The 21321-nt window shown below is 37.8% G+C and overlaps 1 non-coding gene across 1 annotated transcript; it reads left to right on the top strand.

Moving 5' to 3' along the window:
• The first annotated feature begins 526 nt into the window (after nucleotides 1-526).
• On the top strand, nucleotides 527-634 carry LOC148546646 (small nucleolar RNA R71). The gene has a single exon (XR_015901460.1). It is a non-coding gene; the product is annotated as a small nucleolar RNA R71 (small nucleolar RNA).
• The last annotated feature ends 20687 nt before the right edge of the window (nucleotides 635-21321 follow it).

Genomic DNA, 21321 nt, shown 5'->3' with positions numbered 1-21321 from the left:
GAAAAGGCTTGCTATTGATAAACCTGTTTCTTCCACCATTACTGTTGTTGAAACCTTGTTGAGGTCTCTGTTGATCTTTCCATGAGAGATTTGGATGATTTCTCCATGAAGGATTATAGGTGTTTCCATAGGGTTCTCCAATGTAATTCACATCTTCCATTACTGGGTTCTCAGGATCATAAGCTTCTTCTTCAGAGGAAGCTTCCTTAGTACTGCCTGTTGCTGCTTGCATTCCAGACAGACTCTAAGAAATCATATTGACTTATTGGGTCAATATTTTATTCTGAGCCAATATGGCATTCAGAGTATCAATCTCAAGAACTCCTTTCTTTTGAGTTGTCCCATTATGCACAAGATTCCTTTCAGAAGTGTACATGAATTGGTTATTTGCAACCATTTTAATGAGTTCCTGAGCTTCTGCAGGCATCTTCTTCAGATGAAGAGATCCTCCAGCAGAGCTACCCAATGACATCTTGGATAGTTCAGACAGACCATCATAGAAAATACCTATGATGCTCCATTCAGAAAGCATGTCAGAAGGACATCTTCTGATCAATTGCTTGTATCTTTTCCAAGCTTCATAGAGGGATTCACCTTCCTTCTGTCTGAAGGTTTGGACTTCCACTCTAAGCTTGCTCAATTTTTGAGGTGGAAAGAACTTTGCCAAGAAGGCATTAACTAGCTTTTCCTAAGAGTTCAGGCTTTCTTTAGGTTGTGAATCCAACCATGTCCTAGCTCTGTCTCTTACAGCAAAAGGAAAAAGCATAAGTCTGTAGACTTTAGGGTCAACCCCATTGGTCTTGACAGTGTCACAGATTTGCAAGAATTTAGCTAAGAACTGATGAGGATCTTCCAATGGAAGTCCATGAAACTTGCAATTCTGTTGCATTAGAGAAACTAATTGAGGCTTAAGCTCAAAGTTGTTTGCTCCAATGGCAGGGATTGAGATACTTCTCCCATAGAAGTCGGGAGTAGGTGCAGTAAAATCACCAAGCACCTTCCTTGCATTGTTGGCATTGTTATTTTCGGCTGCCATGGTTTCTTCTTCCTTGAAGAGCTCTGTTAGGCCTTCTAAAGAGAATTGTGCTTTAGCTTCTCTTAGCTTTCTCTTCAAGGTCCTTTCAGGTTCAGGATCAGCTTGAACAAGTATGCCTTTATCTTTGTTCCTCTATGTCACAGTATAGAGATTCCTTGAGGTGTCAGAGGAAAAGAAGAATAGAAGGAGGAGGTAGATAGAAGAGAATTCGAACATATAAAGAAGGAGGGAGTTCGAATTGCACCTTGAGGAAGAGTGTTAGTCCTTTAAATAGAAGGATGTGAGAAGAGGGGAAGAATTTTTGAAAATAAATTAAAAAGATTTTGAAATAATTAAAAAGAAATTTGAAAATTTGATTGAGATTTTCGAAAATTAAGATTAGGAAAGAAATTAAGTAATTTTTGAAAAGAGTTTGAAATTAGAAATTAAGAAGATATGATTGAGAGTTAATTTTGAAAAAGATGTGATTGAAAAGATATGATTGAAAATCAATTTAGAAAAAGAAAGTTTTTAAAATTAAAGTTGATTACTTGACTAACAAGAAATTAGAAGATATGATTCTAGAATTAAAACTTTTGATCCTTTCTTAATAGGCAAGTAACAACTAGAAAATTTTGAACTAAATCATTAATTATAACAAGGATTATAAAAAAAATGGAAAGAAATTGATTTTGAAGAGATATGATTGAAAAGATATGATTTGAAAAAGATTTGATTTTGAAAAATTATGAAGATTTGAAAAAAATTGGATTAAAAACAAAATCTTCCCTCTAGTGTCCTTCTGGCGTTAAACGCCCAGAATGGCATCCATTTTGGCATTTAACGCCCAAAATCCTACATTTTTGGGCGTTAAACGCCCAGTCAGGTACCCTGGCTGGCGTTTAAACGCCAGTTTTCCTTTTTCACTAGGCGTTTTGAACGCCCAGCTTTTTCTGTTTGATTCCTCTGCTGAATGTTCTGAATCTTCAATTCTCTATATTATTGACTTGAAAAGACACAATTTTGAAAATATTTTTTAATTTTTAATAATGAGAAATAACAAAAAATGCAACTAAGATCAAATGAACAATGCATGCAAGACACCAAACTTAGAAATTTTGTATTAGAGGCTTTAACAAATTGAGAATGCATAAGAAAAATAACAAAACACACAAAACAGGAGAATTTAAAGATCAGAGCACTGAAATCATCAAGAACAACTTGAAGATCAATGAAGAACAATATGTATAAATTCGAAAAATGCAAGAAGAATAAAAACATGCAATTGACACCAAATTTAAAAATTGATACTAGACTCAAACAAGAAACATAAAATATTTTTTATTTTTATGGTTTCATAATTTTTTTTGTGATTTTCGAAACTTATATGGAAAAGAAAATAAAGAGAATTAAAACTTTTAATAAGAATTCCAGGAATCATGCAATGTTAGTCTAAAGCTTCAGTCTAAAAAGATTAGACATGTTTGGCCAAGCTTCAGCAGAACATTACATTCAACAGCTAAATTGATGAGAATCAATCAGCTTTTGCGATGATAACAACATCACCTTGAAACTCTAGAATTCATTCTTAAAAATTCTAAAAAGTACCTAATCTAAGCAACAAGATGAACCGTCAGTTGTCCAAACTCGAACAATCCCTGGCAACGGCGCCAAAAACTTGGTGCACGAAATTGTGATCATCAACAATGGCGCCAAAGGATTTGGAGCTCTTAAACGTGAATCACACTTTGTCACAATTCCGCACAACTAACCAGCAAGTGCACTGGGTCGTCCAAGTAATAAACCTTACGTGAGTAAGGGTCGATCCCACGGAGACTGTCGGCTTGAAGCAAGCTATGGTCACCTTGTAAATCTCAGTCAGGCGAATTCAGATGGTGATGGAGAATTGATAATAAAAAGATAAACATAAAATAGAATAAAGATAGAGATACTTATGTAATTCATTGGTAGGAATTTCAGATAAGCGTATGAAGATGCTTTGTTCCTCCTGAACCTCTGCTTTCCTATTGCCTTCTTCCAATCATTCATACTTCTTTCCATGGCAAGCTTTATGTTGGGCATCACCGTTGTCAATGGCTACTTCCCGTCCTCTCAGTGAAAACGTTCCAAATGCGCTGTCACCGCACGGCTAATCATCTGTCGGTTCTCGATCATGTCGGAATAGGATCCATTGATCCTTTTGCGTCTGTCACACGCCCAACAATCGCGAGTTTGAAGCTCGTCACAGTCATCCCTTCCCAGATCCTACTCAGAATACCACAGACAAGGTTTAAACGTTCCGGATCTCAGGAATGGCCGCCAATAATTCTAGCCTATACCACGAAGGTTCCAATCTTAGATTAGAAACCCAAGAGATACGCATTCAAGCCATTGCTAGTAGAACAGAGGTGGTTGCCAGGCACATGTTCATAGGTGAGAATGATGATGAGTGTCACGGATCATCACATTCATCAGGTTGAAGTGCGAATGAATATCTTGGAGAAGAAATAGACTTGAGTTTAATAGAAAAATAATAGTACTTTGTATTAATTCATGTAGAACAGCAGAGCTCCACACCTTAATCTATGGTGTGTAGAAACTCCACCGTTGAAAATACATAAGAACAAGGTCTAGGCATGGCCGAATGGCCAGCCTTCAAACGTGTCTAAGATAGCATAAGACTTATCAAAGATTAAAATACAATAGTATAAGGTCCTATTTATAGAGAACTAGTAGCCTAGGGTTTACAGAAATCAGTAATTAATGCAGAAATCTTCTTCCGGGCCCACTTGGTGTGTGCTTGGGCTGAGCATTGAAGCTTCCATGTGTAGAGACTTTTCTTGGAGTTAAACGCCAGCTTTTGTGCCAGTTTGGGAGTTTAACTCCAGCTTTTGTGCCAGTTCCGGCGTTAAACGCCAGAATTCTTGAGCTGACTTGGAACGCCTATTTGGGCCATCAACTCTCGAGCAAAGTATGGACTATTATATATTGCTGGAAAGCCCAAGATGTCTACTTTCCAACACAATTGAGAGCGCACCAATTGGGCTTCTGTAGCTCCAGAAAATCCACTTCGAATGTAGGGAGGTCAGAATCCAACAGCATATGCAGTCCTTTTTCAGCCTCTGAATCAGATTTTTGCTCAGGTCCCTCAATTTCAGCCAGAAAATACCTGAAATTACAGAAAAATACACAAACTCATAGTAAAGTCCAGAAGAGTGATTTTTATTTAAAAACTAATAAAAATATAATAAAAACTAATTAAAATATACTAAAAACATACTAAAAACAATGCCAAAAAGCGTATAAATTATCCGCTCATCATCCACTAAATCTAGTCTTTTCACTAGGAATTGACTAGGACTTGTGGACTAGAGTTAATTGTACTCACTTGACTTTCCTTCAATTGTTAGAGGATAACTAAGTGAGAGCAATAAGCATTTGCCATCACACTTGAGGAAGGCAATGAGGATAGAAATTCTAATTCTCACCCCTAGCCAAGGTCTCTGGTGCACGAAATCACAATCACACTTTTACAATTCCGCACAACTAACCAGCAAGTGCACTGGGTCATCCAAGTAATACCTTACGTGAGTAAGGGTCGATCCCACGGAGATTGTCGGCTTGAAGCAAGCTATGGTTATCTTGTAACTCTTAGTCAGGATATCAATAATTCTCAGATTTAATTGTAAAAAGTAAACGAACATGAAATAAATACTTATTTTGCAGTAATGGAGAACATGTTGAGGTTTTCGAGATGCTCTGTCTTCTGAATCTCTGCTTTCCTACTGTCTTCTTCTTCACGCACGCAAGGCTCCTTCCATGGCAAGATGTATATTGGTGGATCACCGTTGTCAATGGCTACCATCCATCCTCTCAGTTAAAATAGTCCAAATGCGCTGTCACCGCACGGCTAATCATCTGTCGGTTCTACTTCATGTTGGAATAGGATCCATTGATCCTTTTGCGTCTGTCATTACGCCCAGCACTCGTGAGTTTGAAGCTCGTAACAGTCATCCCTTCCCAGATCCTACTCGGAATACCACAGACAAGGTTTAGACTTTCCGGATCTCAGGAATGGCCGCCAATTGATTCTAGCTTATACCACGAAGACTCCGATCTTTCGGAATAGAGGCTAAGAGATACACACTCAAGCTATTGTAGATAGAACAGAAGTGGTTGTCAAGCACGCGTTCATAGGTGAGAATGATGATGAGTGTCACAGATCATCACATTCATCAGGTTGAAGTGCGAGTGAATATCTTAGAATAGAAACAAGCGTGATTGAATGGAAAACAGTAGTAATTGCATTAATTCATCGAGACACAACAGAGCTCCTCACCCCCAACCATAGAGTTTAGAGACTCATGCCATCAAAGGTACAATATGAAACGTGTAGAGTGTCACGAGGTACAAAATGAATCACTAAAAGTAGTTTTTATAATAAATTAGTGACCTAGGGTTACAGAAAATGAGTAAGCTAGAATAGTTAGTGTAGAGATCCACTTCCGGGGCCAACTTGGTGTGTGCTTGGGCTGAGCATTGAAGCTTTCACATGTAGAGACTTTTCTTGGAGTTAAACACCAGCTTTTGTGCCAGTTTGGGCGTTTAACTCCAGCTTTTATGCCAGTTCTGGCGTTTAGACGTCAGAATTTTTATGCTGACTTGGAACGCCGGTTTGGGCCATCAAATCTCAAGAAAAGTATAAACTATTATATATTACGGGAAAGCCCAGGATGTCTACTTTCCAACTCAATTGAGAGCGTGCCAATTAGGCTTCTGTAGCTCCAGAAAATCTACTTCGAGTACAGGGAGGTCAGAATCCAACAGCATCAGCAGTCCTTTTTCAGCCTCTGAATCAGATTTTTGCTTAGGTCCCTCAATTTCAGCCAGAAAATACCTGAAATCACAGAAAAACACACAAACTCATAGTAAAGTCCAGAAATGTGATTTTTAATTAAAAACTAATAAAAATATAATAAAAACTAACTAAAACATATTAAAAACTACCTAAAAACAATGCCAAAAAGCGTATAAATTATCCGCTCATCACAACACCAAACTTAAATTGTTGCTTGTCCCCAAGCAATTAAAAACAAAGTAGGATAAAAAGAAGAGAATATACAATGAATTCCAAAAACATCTATGAAGATCAGTCTTAATTAGATGAGCGGGGCTATTAGCTTTTTGCTTCTGAATAGTTTTGGCATCTCACTTTATCCTTTGAAGTTCAGAACGATTGGCATCTATAGGAACTCAGAATTTAGATAGTGTTATTGATTCTCCTAGTTCAGTGTGTTGATTCTTGAACATAGTTACTCCATGAGTCTTGGCCGTGACCCTTGGATCCTTTTTATTTTACCCTTGCCTTTTGGTTTAAAGGGTTATTGGCTTTTTCTGCTTGCTCTTTTTCTTTTTTTCTTTTTTTCTCTCTCTTTTTTTTCGCCATATTTATTTTTTTTTCTGCAAGCTTTTCACTGCTTTTTCTTTCTTCAAGAATCAATTTTATGATTTTTCAGATTATCAATAACATTTTTCCTTTTCCGTCATTCTTTCAAGAGCCAACAATTTTAACATTCATAAACAAAAAATTCAAAAATATGCACTGTTCAAGCATTCATTCAGAAAAACAAAAAGCATTGCCACCACATCAAACTAATTAAACTATTTTAAAATTCAAAATTCATGTACTTCTTTTTCTTTTTCAATTAAAAACATTTTTCATTTAAGAAAGGTGATGGATTCATAGGACATTCATAGCTTTAAGGCATAGACACTAAGATACTAATGATCATGTAGTAAAGACACAAACATAGATAGAACATCAAGCATAGAAATCGAAAAACAGAAAAATAAGAACAAGGAAATTAAAGAACAGGTCCACCTTAGTGATGGCAGCTAGTTCTCCTTCTTGAAGATCCTATGGAGTGCTTGAGCTCCTCAATGTCTCTTCCTTGCCTTTGTTGCTCCTCTCTGATTTCATGGAGGATAATGGGTTGCTTATGTTGAGGTCCATGAGTGGGCTCTCTTGTTTGCTCCATCCTTTTTCTAGTGATAGGCTTTTGAGATGAATCTCTCCATCTCTCATGACTCAGAGTTGGAAGCAACTGCCTTCCCTTTCCTCTTCCTAAAGGTTTCTCTGGCCTTAGGTGTCATAAATGGTTACAAAAAGCGACGCTTTTACCACACCAAACTTAGAAGGTTTGCTCGTCTTCAAGCAAAAGAAGAAAAAGGGATTAGAAGAAGAAGAAAATGGAGGAGATGGAATAGGTTTAGGAGGAAAATGGTTTGAATTTGAATTGTGAGGTGGGTGGGGTTTTTGGGGAAGAGTGGGTGGAGGTGATTAATGAGGGGTATTTGGGGAAGGGTGTTATGGGAAGGTGTGAAGAAGAGAGAGATAGAGTTGAGGTGTCAAGGTGGGGATCCTATGGGGTTCACAGATCCTGAGGTGTCAAGGATTTTTCATCCCTGCACCATGTTGGCGTGTAAACGCCCCTTGGAGTGCCAATCCTGGCGTTTAATGCCAGCTTTTCTTCCCTTTCTGGCGTTTAAATGCCAGCTTTGTGCCCTTTTCTGGCGTTAAACTCCCAGAATGGTGCCAGACTGGGCGTTTAACGCCCATTATGCTACCCTTACTGCCGTTTGAACGCCAGTAAGCTCCTCCTCCATGGTGTGCTATTTTTAATGCTATTTTTCATTCTGTTTTTGCTTTTTTAGTTAGTTTTGTGACTCCACATGATCATCAACCTAAAGAAAATATAAAATAACAATGGAAAATAAATATATATAATTAAAGAACATTGGGTTGCCTCCCAATAAGCGCTTCTTTATTGTCTTTAGCTGGACCTTGACTGAGCTTTATTCCAGTCTCAGTTTTGAGCATTCTTGTTCAAAATTGCTTTCGAGATAATATTTGATTCGCTGTCCATTAACAATGAACTTTTTGTCAGAGTCAATATCCTGAAGCTCAACATATCCATATGGTGACACACTTGTAATCACATATGGTCCCCTCCACTGGGATTTCAATTTCCCGAGGAATAATCTGAGCCTAGAGTTAAACAGCAGAACCTTCTATCCTGGTTCAAAGACTCTAGATGACAGTTTCTTGTCATGCCACTTTTTTGCTTTCTCCTTATAAATTTTTGCATTTTCAAAAGCATTGAGTCTGAATTCCTCTAGCTCATTCAGCTGGAGCAATCTTTTCTCTCCAGCTAAATTAGCATCCAGGTTTAGGAATCTGGTTGCCTAGTAGGCTTTATGTTCCAGTTCCACGGGCAGATGACAGGCCTTGCCATACACAAGCTGGTATGGAGAGGTTCCTATAGGAGTCTTGAATGCTGTTCTGTATGCCCACAGAGCATCATCCAAGCTTTTTGTCCAATCCTTTCTACGGGAAATTACAGTCCATTCCAGGATTCTTTTTAGTTCTCTATTAGAGACTTCAGCCTGCCCATTTGTCTATGGATGATATAGAGTTGCTACTTTGTGGCTAATTCCATATCGGACCATAGCAGAGTAAAGCTGTTTATTACAGAAATGAGTGCCCCCGTCACTGATTAGTACTCTGGGAACACCAAATCTGCTGAAGATATGTTTCTGGAGGAACTTCAGCACTGTCTTAGTATCATTAGTGGGTGTGGCAATTGCTTCTACCCATTTAGATACGTAGTATACGGCCACCAGAATGTAAGTGTTTGAGTATGATGGTGGGAAAGGACCCATGAAGTCAATACCCCATACATCAAATAACTCAATCTCTAAGATCCCTTGTTGAGGCATGGCATAACCATGAGGTAAGTTACCAGCTCTTTGGCAACTGTCACAGTTACACACAAACTCTCGGGCATCTCTATGGAGAGTAGGCCAGTAGAACCCACATTGGAGGACCTTAGTGGTTGTTCGCTCACCTCCGAAATGTCCTCCATATTGTGATCCATGGCAATGCTATAGGATCTTCTGTGCCTTTTCTCTGGGTACGCATCTGTGGATCATTCTGTCTGCACATCTCTTAAAGAGATATGGTTCATCCCATAAGTAGTACTTTGCATTAGAAATTAGTTTTTTCGTTTGCTTCCTGCTGTACTCCTTGGGTATAAACCTCACAGCTTTATAATTTGCAATGTCTGCAAACGATGGTTCTTCCTGAATAGCGAAGAGTTGCTCATCCGAAAAGGTCTCAGAGATCTCAGTAGGATGGAAGGACGCCCCTTCTACTGGTTCTATCCGGGACAGGTGATCAGCTACCTGGTTCTTTGTCCCTTTTCTGTCTCTTATTTCTATATCAAACTCTTGCAGCAGCAACACCCATCTGATGAGCCTGGGTTTTGAATCCTGCTTTGTGAGTAGATATTTAAGAGCAGCATAGTTAGTATACACAATCACTTTTAAACCTACTAAATAGGATCTAAACTTGTCAATGGCATAAACCACTGCAAGCAACTCTTTTTCTGTGGTTGTGTAGTTTTTCTGTGCGTCATTTAGAACACGGTTGGCATAGTAAATGACGTGCAGAAGTTTGTTATGCCTCTGTCCTAATACTGCACCAACGGCATGGTCACTGGCATCACACATTAGTTCGAATGGTAATGTCCAGTCTAGTGCAGAAATAACTGGTGCTGTGATCAGCTTAGCTTTCAGAGTTTCAAACGCCTGCAGACACTCTGTGTCAAACACAAATGGCGTATCAGCAGCTAGCAGATTGCTCAGAGGTTTTGCAATTTTTAAAAAATCCTTTATAAACCTCCTATAGAATCCTGCATGCCCCAGAAAGCTTCTGATTGCCTTAACATTGGCAGGTGGTGGTAATTTTTCAATTACCTCCACTTTAGCTTGATCCACTTCTATTCCCTTGTTTGAAATTTTATGCCCAAGGACAATTCCTTCAGTCACCATAAAGTGACATTTTTTCCAGTTTAAAACTAGGTTGGTCTCTTGGCATCTTTTCAGAACAAGTGCTAAATGGTCAAGACAGGAGCTGAATGAGTCTCCAAATACTGAAAAGTCATCCATGAAGACTTCCAGAAATTTCTCTACCATATCAGAGAAGATAGAGAGCATGCACCTATGAAAGGTTGCAGGTGCATTGCACAGACCAAAAGGCATCCTTCTGTAGGCAAATACTCCAGAAGGACATGTGAATGCTGTTTTCACTTGGTCTTGAGGATCCACTGCAATTTAGTTGTAACCTGAATAGCCATCCAAAAAGCAGTAATATTCATGATCTGCTAGTCTCTCTAGCATCTAGTCTATGAATGGTAAAGGAAAGTGATCCTTCCTGGTGGCTGTATTGAGCCTTCTGTAGTCAATACACATACGCCACCCTGTAACTGTTCTTGTAGGAACCAGTTCATTCTTTTCATTATGAACCACTGTCATGCCTTCCTTCTTGGGGACAACGTGGACAGGGCTCACCCAGGGGCTATCAGAAATAGGATAAATAATCCCAGCCTCTAGTAACTTAGTGACCTCTTTCTGCACCACCTCCTTCATGACTGGATTTAGCCGCCTCTGTGGTTGAACCACTGGCTTAGCATCATCCTCCAATAGGATCTTATGCATGCATCTTGTAGGGCTAATGCCCTTAAAATCACTTATGGACCACCCAAGAGCTGTCTTGTGTGTCCTCAGCACCTAAATTAGTGTTTTCTCTTCCTGTGGATTTAAAGCAGAGCTTATGATCACCGAAAAAGTGTCACCTTCTCCCAGAAATTCATATTTCAGGGATGGTGGTAGTGGTTTGAGCTCGGGTTTATGAGGCTTATCCTCTTCCTGAGGAGTTTTCAGAGGTTCTTCTGTTATCTCTGGTTCCTCCAGATCAGGCTGAACATCCTTAAAGATGTCCTCTAGTTCTGATTCGAGACTCTCAGTCATATTGATCTCTTCTACCAAAGAGTCAATAATATCAGTGTTCATGCAGTCATTTGATGTGTCTGGATGCTGCATAGCTTTGACAGCATTTAACTTGAACTCATCCTCGTTGACTCTCAGAGTCACTTCCCCTTTTTGTACATCAATAAGAGTTCGTCCAGTTGCTAGGAAAGGTCTTCCTAGAATGAGAGTTGCAATCTTGTGTTCCTCCATTTCCAGCACTACAAAGTCAGTGGGAAAGGCAAATGGCCCAACCTTGACAATCATGTCCTCAATTATGCCTGATGGATATTTAATAGAGCCATCAGCAAGTTGAAGACATATCCGGGTTGGTTTGACTTCTTCAGTCAAGCCAAGCTTTCTGATAATGGATGTAGGTATTAGGTTGATACTTGCTCCAAGGTCACATAGAGCTGTCTTGGCACAAGCACCCTCTAATGTGCATGGTATCATAAAGCTTCCTGGATCTTTAAGCTTCTATGGTAAGCTTTTCAGAATGACTGCACTGCATTCTTCAGTGAGAAAAACTTTTTCAGTTTCTCTCCAATCCTTCTTATGACTTAAGATCTCTTTCATGAACTTAGCATAAGAGGGTATTTGCTCAAGTGCCTCTGCAAACGGGATCTTTATTTCAAGAGTCCTGAGATAGTCTGCAAAGTGGGCAAATTGTTTATCCTGCTCCACTTGGCGGAGTTTCTGAGGATAAGGCATCTTGGCTTTATATTCTTCAACCTTAGTTGCTGCAGGTTTATTCCCTACAGAGGTGGTTGGAGAAGCCTTCTTAAAGGGGTTACTATCAGCACTTGCAGGTGTCTGATCCCTCATTGGCGTTTAAACACCAAGATTGGATGCTGGATGGGCGTTTAACGCCAGCTTCCCACCCTTTTCTGGTGTTTGAACGCTAGAACTGGGCAAGGAATGGGCGTTTAATGCCAACTTTTCTCCCTTTTCTGGCGTTTGAATGCCAGAAGTGGGCATCCACTGGGCGTTTGACGCCAATCTTTCACCCTTTTTTGGCGTTTGAACACCAAAATTATTTCTCTCTGGGCTCTTCCTGTCCTCAGAGGGATTTTGGGCAGTGGTTTAGTTATCCTCTGTCAGTTGTTCCTTTCTTGGTTTTCTGCTACTTTGAGCTGAATTATTCAATGTCTTCCCGCTCCTTAGTTGAACAGCTTGGCATTCTTCTGTTATCTGTTTAGATAGCTGCTGTCTTGTCTGATTCAATTGTGCTTCTATATTCTTGTTGGCATTTTTAGTGTCTTGGAGCACCTCTTTAAATTCTTCTAATTGTTTTGTCATAAGGAGTAATTGCTGATTAAGTTCAACAATCTGTTCTTGAGGATTAGGATCAGTAGTTACTGCCCTACCCTCTTCTTTTAAGGAGGACTCACTTCTTGAGTATAGATGTTGATTTCTAGCAACCGTATCTATGAGTTCTTAAGCCTCTTCAATCGTCTTTCTCATGTGTATAGATCCACCAGCTGAGTAGTCTAGAGATATTTGAGCTCTTTCTGTAAGCCCATAGTAGAAGATGTCTAACTGTACCCACTCTGAAAACATTTCAGAGGGGCATTTCCTTAGCATCCCTTTGTACCTCTCCCAGTCATTATAAAGGGATTCATGATCCTCTTGTTTAAAGCCTTGGATGTCCAGCCTTAGCTATGTCATCCTTTTTGGAGGGTAAAATTGATTCAGGAATTTGTCTGATAACTGTCTCCATGTTTTTATGCTTGCTGTGGGTTGGTTATTTAACCACCTTTTAGCTTGATCTTTTACAGCAAATGGAAACAGTAATAATTTGTAGACATCCTGATCCACTTCTTTATCACGTACTGTGTCAGCAATTTGTAAGAACTGTGCCAGAAACTCAGTAGGTTCTTCCTGTGGAAGACCAGAATACTGACAATTTTGCTGCACCATGATAATAAGCTGAGGATTTAGCTCAAAACTGCTTGCTTTGATGGGAGGTATACAGATGCTACTCACATATGCAGCTGTAATGGGGTTAGCATATGACCCCAGAGTCCTTCTGGACTGTTCATTTCCACTTATGTCCATGATGGAGAAAAGGTAATTGATATGAATTGCAAATAAATTATATTTTTTAAATTTTTTTATTTTTATTTAATTAAAAGTAACCGAATAAAATAAAACAAAATAAATGGAAGATAAAATAAAAGTTTCAAAAATTAGAAGAAAATGAAATAAAAGAAAATTGAAAACTAGCTTAATTAATTAATTAAAAAGATTTAATTTTTGAAAAAGATTTGAAAAGATCAATTTTTGAAATTAGAATTTTGACTTGAATAAAAAAAAGATATGATTTTGAAAATCTTTGACTAATTTAATGCAAAATTTTGAAATTTATGAGTAAAATAAGGAAAAGATATTTTTTTAATTTTTAAATTTTAATGAGGAAAGAGAAAAACAACAAAATGACACTAAACTTAGAAATTTTAGATCAAAACAAAGAGAACAAATAAGAAAACTTTGAATGTCAAGATGAACACCAAGAACACTTTGAAGATCAAGATGAACACCAAGAACAAATTTTTGAAAAATTTTTAAGTAAATAAAAACACAAGGGACACCAAACTTAAAATTTTTAGAAAATCAAACACAAATTTTCGAAATTTTAAAGGAAAACACAAAGAAGATACCAAACTTAGAATTTTTTAAAGATCAAGAAAGAACTAAGAACATGCAAATTCGAAAAATTGAAAGAAAATAAAAGCATGCAATTGACACCAAACTTAAAATATGAAACTAAACTCAAATAAAAGACTCAAATTTAGTGACTCTAAACCAACAAAAATAAATTATTCCTAATCTAAGCAACAAGATAAACAGTCAGTTGTCCAAACTCGAACAATCCCTGGCAACGGCGCCAAAAACTTGGTGCACAAAATCACAATCACACTTTTGCAATTTCGCACAACTAACCAGCAAGTGCACTGGATCGTCCAAGTAATACCTTACGTGACTAAGGGTCGATCCCACGGAGATTGTCGGCTTGAAGCAAGCTATGGTTATCTTGTAACTCTTAGTCAGGATATCAATAATTCTCATATTTAATTATAAAAAGTAAAAGAACATGAAATAAATACTTATTTTGCAGTAATGGAGAACAGGTTGAGGTTTTGGAGATGCTTTGTCTTCTGAATCTCTGCTTTCCTACTGTCTTCTTCTTCACGCACGCAAGGCTCCTTCCATGGCAAGCTATATGTTGGTGGATCACCGTTGTCAATGGCTACCATCCGTCCTCTCAGTGAAAATGGTCCAAATGCGCTGTCACCGCACGGCTAATCATCTGTCGGTTCTCACTCATGTTGGAATAGGATTCATTGATCCTTTTGCGTCTGTCACTACGCTCAACACTCACGAGTTTGAAGCTCGTAACAGTCATCCCTTCCCAGATCCTACTCGGAATACCACAGACAAGGTTTAGACTTTCTGGATCTCAGGAATGGCCGCCAATTGATTCTAGCTTATACCACGAAGACTCCGATCTTTCGGAATGGAGGCTCAGAGATACACACTCAAGCTATTACAGATAGAACTAAAGTGGTTGTCAAGCATGCGTTCATATGGGAGAATGATGATGAGTGTCACGGATCATCACATTTATCAGGTTGAAGTGCGAGTGAATATCTTAGAATAGAAACAAGCGTGATTGAATGGAAAACAGTAGTAATTGCATTAATTCATTGAGACACAGCAGAGCTCCTCACCCCCAACCATGGAGTTTAGAGACTCATGCCGTCAAAGGTACAATATGAAACGTGTAGAGTGTCATGAGGTACAAAATAAATCACTAAAAGTAGTTTTTATAATAAACTAGTGACCTAGGGTTACAGAAAATGAGTAAGCTAGAATAGTTAGTGTAGAAATCCACTTCCGGGACCCACTTGGTGTGTGCTTGGGCTGAGCATTGAAGCTTTCACATGTAGAGACTTTTCTTGGAGTTAAACGCCAGCTTTTGTGCCAGTTTGGACGTTTAACTCCAGCTTTTATGCCAGTTCTGGCATTTTGACGCCAGAATTTTTATGCTGATTGGAATGCCGGTTTGGGCCATCAAATCTCGAGCAAAGTATGGACTATTATATATTACTGGAAAGCCCAGGATGTCTAATTTCCAACGCAATTGAGAGCGCGCCAATTGGGCTTCTGTAGCTCCAGAAAATTCACTTCGAGTGCAGGGAGGTCAGAATCTAACAGCATCTGCAGTCCTTTTTCAGCCTCTGAATCAGATTTTTGCTCAGGTCCCTCAATTTCAGCCAAAAAATACCTGAAATCACAGAAAAATACACAAACTCATAATAAAGTCCAGAAATGTGATTTTTAATTAAAAACTAATAAAAATATAATAAAAACTAATTAAAACATATTAAAAACTACCTAAAAATAATGCCAAAAAGCGTATAAATTATCCGCTCATCAGTCTCTTATATTGATTCATTGTCATTTCTCTTGTTGACTTTGCTCTCATGGTTCTCTTAGCTTGATTCTTTAAATTTAGTCATATGTCATTATTGTTGCTATCTTTATTTGCATGCTTATTAGTTAATTAATTGTTTGATTGATAACTTTAGTTGCTTTAATTTAGTTGTTAGTTGTTCATTGTCTTCAAATTCTAGTCACTTTACTTTTTCCGCACTCAACTTCAAAACCCCCAAAAATTCCTAACCAATGATGTGCATCTTATTGCAATTCCTAGGAAAAAAAGACCCGGGATTCCATTTCTGGTAATTGATTTGATTGTTATGACATTCTTCTAAACTTTGACTTGGGGTCACTTATCGGTTTAGGCTATACTTGCGACATTGAGTTAAAAATCCTTTAGTAATTTCTAAGCCGACATTTATCCCACGTCAAGTACATTCCCTCATAAACTTTCCAGAATCCCTGAAAGTTCTCGTGCACCATCCCACACTCACATTCACATACATTCTCCCTCTCCTTCTCACATTGAACCGATGACTCACACCAAGACAACAGCATGTCGTCCCTCCTCCTCTCAGGCAGCCGAACCATCTAGTGCTCCTTCTCGCCTAGTGTTTCGAAAGAAAAATAACAAGAAATCGAAGAAGAGTATCGTGATCCCCAAGGTCTAAACCTAAGTCCGTTCCTTAATCTTGTCAGAGAGGTAACCCTCGTATCTCCCTCTGTTCAATCAAAGAACCACCAAATATTGACCCTTTGGCTTTCAAATTACACTTTGCAAACATGCCTCACTCTCACTTTAACCCTCTTCGTTTTTTCTCTGCCATGAACTTTGAGTTTTATAAGGGAGTTGTTGTTCATCATCCTTTATTCCCAACCTATCTTGTTGATTTGCCTGCTTTAGAAAAGAAAGGATTTGACTTTGTGAAAAACATAGTATTTCTGGACTAGAATCATCTTTTTAAAATCAAAAAGCCTGTCTACTTTGATCTTGTCCATGAATTTTATGCTAGCATGACCTATCACGATGAAAATGTTCATTCTTATGTCGAAGGGTGTGAATTAAATCTAAACAGTGAAACTATCAATGAAGCCCTAGGGTATTCTGATGTTGGTGTTAATGCATACACTTCTGGAAAATAGGATGATGGATTAGGTATCTCATACCAAGATGCCTAGCTTCTATCTGTGAAAATATTTCTCTCATTGATGATCTTACTCCTACCCATAAGGCTATAGGTCCTGTTCGTGCACATTTCCATCGCATTGTAAACCACATTATCCTCCCTCAAAGCAATTCATATCAAAGGGTTTCATTTTGTGACACACTGGTGTTGTATGCTATCATTATGAAAATTGAAATTTCCTTTGCTTATTTGATGATGAGGCATATGTATGATTGTATAAAGAGTGATAAGAATGTGTCACTTCTTTATAGCATATTTTTAACATGTTTTTTTTTATTTTTTAGTGTTGACCTGTCCAATGAGTCACTTAAAAAGAAAAACTCTTACCTAAAAGGGGGTGGTGTAGTAAAACAACAAAAGAAGGACCTATCAGATCCGAAAGAGTGGTCATTGATGAAGAAGAAGAAGAGCTTGATGACATTCCTCTTCACTTAACTACTGGAACATCAGGATCCACTGGGCACAAATCTCTTCTATATGGGATTATCAAGGATGTTCTGCAGGAATTTTTCAACTTGTCCAATCATCTCATCTTTTCCAGTCAACAAGAGAGAAAGCTTTCTGTTCGGAATGAAAATGCTTTGTGCAAGTCAAGGGATAGAGTTTATGTTCTTCTGAAGTATGTGGACAACATTCATGAACATGACACCATGGCAACTGATCAAGAGGAGCCCGTGGATACTGAGGATGAAGGCTCAGATGCCTAGGATGTCTTATACTGAAGACTTTTAATTCTGTTGCATTAAGTTCTATGTGGCAATTTGGTTTTAGCTATTGTTTCTTTTGTTTTCTGGATGACTGTATCTTTTAAAACAAAACACGTACTTCTTTTTTAGCTTTTTTTTTCATTGGACCCTCACCTATTTCTTGTCGGTCTGAATTGGTGAACCTTTCCTCCCTTGATGACAAAAGGCAGAGTAATGTTGTGTAGTCACGAATAGAATAGGATATATTGAGACATATGATGCTTTGATGTTTTGATGACTAAACAGATGTGTTGCTAATTAGTATGCTCATATTTAATGCTCTTTCTCTTTTTTGTGCTACTAAAATTCTGGTTGTATGCCAGTGTAACATGTATGTTGTTTGTGAAGAAACTTACATTAAGGGGGAGTATGTCTTATAAGAGAAAGGGGGAGCAGATCACATTTGAAGTGGTATCATCAAAGGAAAGTCTGTAATATGAACTTTGTATTTAATTTTCTTTAATTCACTTTATATTATATTTGTCATCAAAGGAGAGATTGTTGAGTTTAGTAAACAATAATAACATTTTTTATGATGACAAACATGATTTTGAGTTGGGTTGATAGCCCAAAAGTGTTTTGATGACTTATTTGGTGATGTAGGCCCAAGTGTTATTGTGCAGCCCAAACAATGGAACGAAATATCTGAACATTAGCTACTTGGACCAAGCTCTTAGTCCAGCCCGTTGCCTTCATGAAAGGAAAAGCATCTTGTTGCTGGTAGAGTTCTGATAATTTGGGTAAGGCACAAAGAAGAAAGAAAAGCTCACTTTTTCACTAAGCATCAAAGAAGAAAAAGGAAAAATCATAATCTTGGAGGCTATGTCAAATCAAATGGGAGCCGAAAGTAATTTGCTCAAGTTAAGCTAAATCAGAAGATAAATGTATGAAGTTTCCATTAACATGCAAGTCAATTACTTGCTGATTTCACCTTTCCTCTGAAAAATCATTTCGGGTAACATGAAGAAAGTGGTGGCTACTCTGATTTGCTATGAATCAATGGCTAATATTGAAACTTGGGGCCAAAGCACAAGATTGAAGGTTTGGATTTGACTAATATTGAACACATGATAGAAAATTTTGAAAGAATGCACATAATCTCATTCAATCGAATTTCACACAAACTTCATTTAACTACGGAAGATCATCAAGAAATGAATTTTCTAATCCTGGCAAAAAAGGCAGAGGACAAGGATGAAGCTGTAGGAGATGTGGAAGATTTTTATCCAATTTATCTTCAATAATTCAATGTCAGGTGTATGGCAGATTGCTTGGGACATTCTACCTTCACCTATTTTCATTGTTTCAATCGACAATATCAACGTCAACCTCTCAATTCTTCTTCCTCCAACACAAATGCTGATCCACCACCTCCACCACAATTATCATATAACAATCTATGTGCTTATCTTACAACTTCCTCTAATTTTACAGAAAGTTCTTGGTTTCCCAGAAACTAGTGCTTCTAAATTTAATGGTTGGTTGAGATCGATCTACGCACAATGTATATGCTGGCCATACTTATTTGATTTCTTTAGATGATAATCGTAAATTTCTCTTAAAAAAATATTATACATGTACCTATCTAATTTAGTTTTCTCTAATTCTCTTCATCATCTTTTTTGAATTGCTTTCTTTGCATTCTTACCTTCATCATCTTAGCTATAGTTTTTCAGTATGAATTATTAACTGGAAAAGACATTATATAATTTAATTTTGATATAATGTTAATATAAAACAGTTTTACACATACATTCAATTCGCTATATTAGTAAAAATAACAACCTTTTTCATTAATCGCTTAAATGGCCATTCAAAAAAAGAATAAATTACCATTTGTACCAATAAAAAATAAGAACGCTGACATATGTACCCGTGATAGATTGAAACTGATCTTGTATCCACAGAAAATATTCCCATGGACATTCCGCATCTCCTAAGTCTTCGACCACTTCTTCCTCTTCAATCATTTCGACTTCCTCCACTTGTTCCAGTACAAAGTCATGCTCCTTACTGTCCACCGAAGTTTCTAGTGTCTCCTTCATACTACGTTCTTTATTAGATTCTCCACATGAAGTCATAGGAGTTCCTTGAGTGTCCGAACGTCTGGAAGGTAATCGATTTATTGCTTGCTCCAGTTGACGAAGGGTTACATGAAATTGATCTACTGTTTCCTTGAGGTGAGCCTATGATTCTTGGGTCTATGGATATGAACATGGTACATATGGAAGTGGTGGTTCTTGGGAGTAATTGGATTGGGATTGGGGTGGATAAGGGTTAGGGTCATATGGAGGTGAATGGTTGTAGGTGGCTTGTGAGTATGGTAGTTCAAAGGTATGTTGTGGAGGGGTTCATAAGCATATGGTGGGGCTTGTTGGTAACTACAAGGGGGTCCACCATATCTATCATTTTGGCACGCACCTCGGAATGGCTCTTGACCATAGTAACCTGGTGGAGGTTAGTTGTCACGAAAAGGTCCACCATAACTATTGTCTTGGCATGCATTGTAAGATGGTCGTTGTCCATGGTATCTTGGAAGGTGTTGTTGCCAAAAGGGTTGATCAGATCCTCGTGGCTCCTTCCATCTGTGATTGTTTCGACCTTGATGCATGTTCTTGTTATAGCTTCCATTCCTTTCAATAACATTAGAACCAAACTCAAAGCGACGGGGGTGAGAACTCATAGTAACTAATAAAAATTAAAAACAAATAAAAACAAATAAAAAAGCAAAATAAAATATTTACAATAACCAATAATAAGGCACACGTTTGCAATTCCCCGGCAACGGCGCCATTTTGACGAACTGATTTCTTGCCAGTAAAGAATTTTATAAAAATAATCGCGTTGTAGGTATAGTTTCTAAACTGACAGAAAATCCTTTCGTACAAAAATTTTGGTTGTCACAAGTAACAAAACCCAATAAAATTTATAACCGAAGTATTCAAACCTCGGGTTGTCTCTCAAGGAATTGCAGGGAGGTGTATTTATTATTGGTTATGGGTTTTTCTGAGAAGATTTTGAGTTTGAGAACAGAAAAATAAATAATTGTAATTTAAAGCGGTGGAAATTAAAAAGAGAATTTATATAATTAATTAAAAAGCCTTGACCGGGGGTGTGATTAATTGGAAGTTCTATCCTTGTTGGAATCTTCTCAAGTGTAGTGTAAAGAGGTTGTTGTTTTCACTTAGTTAACCCTTACTGAGTAAAGGAAAGTCAAGTGATTGAACTGACTCTTATCCACAAATCCTAGTCCTTTTCCTTGGGAAGATCTAGTGTTAGTAGATACAGAATTAGCCAACAATGTCCAATTTAACTAAGCACTTGAGAATTCCAACTCAAGTGTCTCCTCTTAATCAACCCCCATGTCAAGTAGAAAATCTACTCCATTGACATTATGCCAATTTCACATAATAAATGACTAAATGAATACTTGAAGATAATCAAACAAATAATGAGGTAAATTGAAAATACTTTTTGCATTAATAATGTCATAAAAGCTTTCCAATTGTAACTCTGAATAAGGATTAAAGATATAAAAGAGTAAAGAAATAGGATAAAAAATAAAATAAGATAAATGGAAATTAAAGGAGCAAGGAAATAGAAAATAAACTAGAATAATAAAGTCTTCAATGGAGGTAGTAATATCCAACTCAATAGCATAAAAGTAGGAATCCTAAATCCTAGAGAGAGAAGAGAGCCTCTCTCTCTAAAAACTACATCTAAAAACCTAAAATTATGTATATGAAAGTTGTCTTCATGAATGGATGGATTACCCCCACTTTATAGCCTCTAATATGTGTTTTCTGGGCCGAGAATTGGGCCAGAAATAGCCCAGAAATTGCTAGGGACGAAATCTGACACGCTGGTTTTTCTGCAGAATGACGCGTCTGCGTGATCCACGCGTGCGCGTCATTTTCTGTACGAACACTATAGAGAATTATATATCATTTCGAATCCCCGGACGTTAGCTTTCCAACGGAACTAGAACCGACTCATTTGGACCTCTATAGCTCAAGTTATGACTGTTTGAGTGTGAAGAGGTCAAGCTGGACAGCTTAGCAAT

The sequence above is a fragment of the Arachis ipaensis genome, chromosome B9 (genome assembly GCF_059453495.1).
Source record: "Arachis ipaensis isolate K30076 ecotype BB chromosome B9, ASM5945349v1, whole genome shotgun sequence".
Classification (NCBI taxonomy): domain Eukaryota; kingdom Viridiplantae; phylum Streptophyta; class Magnoliopsida; order Fabales; family Fabaceae; genus Arachis; species Arachis ipaensis.
The sequence above is the reverse complement of the archived record's forward strand: the minus strand, read 5'-3'. Positions and strand labels throughout refer to the sequence as shown.